General features: G+C 49.2%; 1 long non-coding RNA gene across 1 annotated transcript; it reads left to right on the top strand.

Moving 5' to 3' along the window:
• Positions 1–1,284: 1,284 nt before the first annotated feature.
• On the top strand, positions 1,285–1,974 carry LOC142572827 (uncharacterized). Its single transcript, XR_012826147.1, has 2 exons — positions 1,285–1,405; positions 1,510–1,974. It is a non-coding gene; the product is annotated as an uncharacterized LOC142572827 (long non-coding RNA).
• Positions 1,975–2,764: the final 790 nt, after the last annotated feature.

The raw sequence follows: 2,764 nt of genomic DNA, 5'->3' as shown, positions 1-2,764 counted from the left end.
CAGCAAAGCCAAATCGTAGGCCATAGAATAGTACAGCCTTCCACTGGTCGCCTTTGACGCTGCCATTTTGCGAAACTACTTTGTCTCACGCTCTCCCAAACAAACAAGAACCAAGAGCGCAGCACGCAAGGCTCACTACGTACGCACGCAAGAATCGGATGCGTGCGTACGCAGCGGCCGCATAAGCATCACGGACCGTTCGTGTTGCGTTCTGCACATGCGCAGTTTTCACAACGTAGCGATCCTGCGTACGCAACGCCGTTGCGTACGTTCCGAACGCAGTTACAAATCTGTCTATTACCAATTTATATCAAAATCGGAGGCGAGTGTATTAGCAGCGCCTCACACTAAACTGAACAGAGCTGAGTCCGTTACTTGGATGCGGTTACAAACAGAACCTTATATAAGTCCCGGGCAACAAAAAACTTTCTACCCCGATATATACGAGAGAGATATGTACAAGCTAAGCAAGTCTGTTAGAGCCACCCTTCAAGACATGTTGTGGGGATGTGACATATATCAAGAGAAAATGGCAGTCTCCCTGGAAAATTTACGGGCGCGGTGGTCGACCGCGCTGCTCACCTCAGAACGTCAAGACCACCTTTGGGCCGTCCAACGAGCCATGGAGGCCACACGGGAGCAGCATCTCCCAGTGGTCATTTAGGCGGCACCAGGCCCGGTCGTCCCAATCGCCGGATTCCAAATAAAGTTATCACGCACATTTGGGGAAGTGCACCGACTTTGGTTGGCGTTCGCCTAGCGCGTGAGGGCAGCACCTGCCTCTTGCTGAGATATTTGCGAATTTTTCTTTGCTTTTCTCCTGCACACGCAGCTTTTTATATCTATATTTAACACATTCGCAGCTCCCCCTCGCCTCAAGTTTCTTTTTCGTCCTCGTTGCTGAGGTAAGTCAATAATTTGATGCGCAATGTACCTTTCGGCTAAGGAAGGGTTGGCTATTCAAGAATTATCTCGTAAATTATACGCGGTAACATGAACCTTCGGCCTTCAGGAGTATTTCACTACTTCTGTTGCATTCTGAAAGCAAGCTGGCAAACTAAGTACCAAAAATCTAAGTAGATATATTTCTTCTAGACAACGCATACGAATAGAATAGCGTTCACCATCAGCGTCAGAAACTTCCAACACCGAAAATGGCCACCAAAAGCTCACAAATTTCCACAACTCTAGGCGTTAATTTTGTAATACCTGCATGAGAAACTAGAGCAGTTATAGAAGCACGTGGTGCTTGCAAGTAGGGAAAGAAGAAAAAGAAGGCTTTGATGTGAAGAACACTTGGTCATGGCTGACATTCGGATCAATTTCACGGCCGGTTTCTCGGGTCTAAGCCGCGGCCGCGGAGCCAACGTTGGATTGGAAGCAGCAACCGCCCGGCCGCCCTGTGGTAAGTAGACAGGCAACGGATGGGCCTCCATTACCGTCACAATTTCCGCTGTCTCTTGCTGGGCTGCTGTGCGGATGGCAGCTCTGACAATGGCGACTATAAAGGCGCAGGTTGGGGCGCCGTGGGATTTACCTGGCGCCAGGAGCTTGCCAAAGGAGGCGCCTTGGAGGCTGGAGCGGTCTGCTTGCGTGAGGCAAACCTACATGAGGGGGAGCTCCTTACCATCTACGGGGACGTCGACCATAGGGAGCGTGGCAGGTCAGGGAGAAGCACTACCGGCCGAACAGACGAGTGCAACCAAGGTGGCCACGTGAGCCGAGACTGTCCAACTGCTCACTGTGGAGGACGACGAGGATGCCTCAGGTGTGGCGAGGACGGCCACATTAGCAGAGATTGAATGCAGACACGTGGGCGCGACACACCCAGATGTGGGTTGCTACGCTTCGCGTGCTGCGAGATTACGTGTTTTGTGTGTATTTTGTCGTTTATTAGATCGTTACATATAAAGAAATTCTAAAATTGCTACTTTTTTGATGATTAAGATAATAAATATATTCTTCCACCTTGTACTAACTTGTATTACTTTTGCGCATAAGCCTTCGTAGCTTTATTATTCTCGTGTGTCGATGTGCGGTACATATAATACTTCGCATCGTTCCATGTAACATCAAATGGGTATTTTACATTGCACGACACGCTATCAGAACAAATGAAAGTACTTGGCATCCAAGAAGAAATCTTATGCTTGTCAAGCGTCAGAGCCCACAAATGCGAAGTTACATGAGAGCGTGTGTGTTGTTCGCAGAATTATTGCTCGTTAACAATGGGGCACTGGGCGTCAAGAGGAACGCAAAAAAAGTAGGAAAATGTGACGTCAGTTTTTGTTGTCAATGGCGCGATATAGGCCAGCGATTAACGCAGTATAATTAATATGTCCGGGAAGTCGACGCGATTTGGCTTTCCACTGGGTAGTGCATGGTTACTGCATACTCATTGTGATGAACGGTTGAGTGGAGATCACCTACTGAACAGAAAGATCGATGCATCGAAAAACCGAGCCCACGGTTGTCGCATCCTATCGCGTCTTTCTACAAAGCGCCGCTTCTTTCCATATCGACGGAAATCGACGAAGGCATTCGGTGCTTGGGTTTGGCCGCATCGCCGCAAGGGCGGCTCAGCCCGTCTACCAGCGCTGCCGCACGAAGGATGCGAAAGTGGACACTTCAGCCTCCACACCTCGTTAGCCTTAACGCAACACGTGAAGAGCAATGAAAGCAACCTCGCAAACACCACCTCAAGTATTGCACTTATCAATCGGAAGACTGGCACAACCAGAATTGACAGAACACATGGAGGACC

Source organism: Dermacentor variabilis, chromosome 1, assembly GCF_050947875.1.
Source record: "Dermacentor variabilis isolate Ectoservices chromosome 1, ASM5094787v1, whole genome shotgun sequence".
Taxonomy (NCBI): domain Eukaryota; kingdom Metazoa; phylum Arthropoda; class Arachnida; order Ixodida; family Ixodidae; genus Dermacentor; species Dermacentor variabilis.
This window is presented reverse-complemented; position numbering and strand designations above follow the sequence as displayed.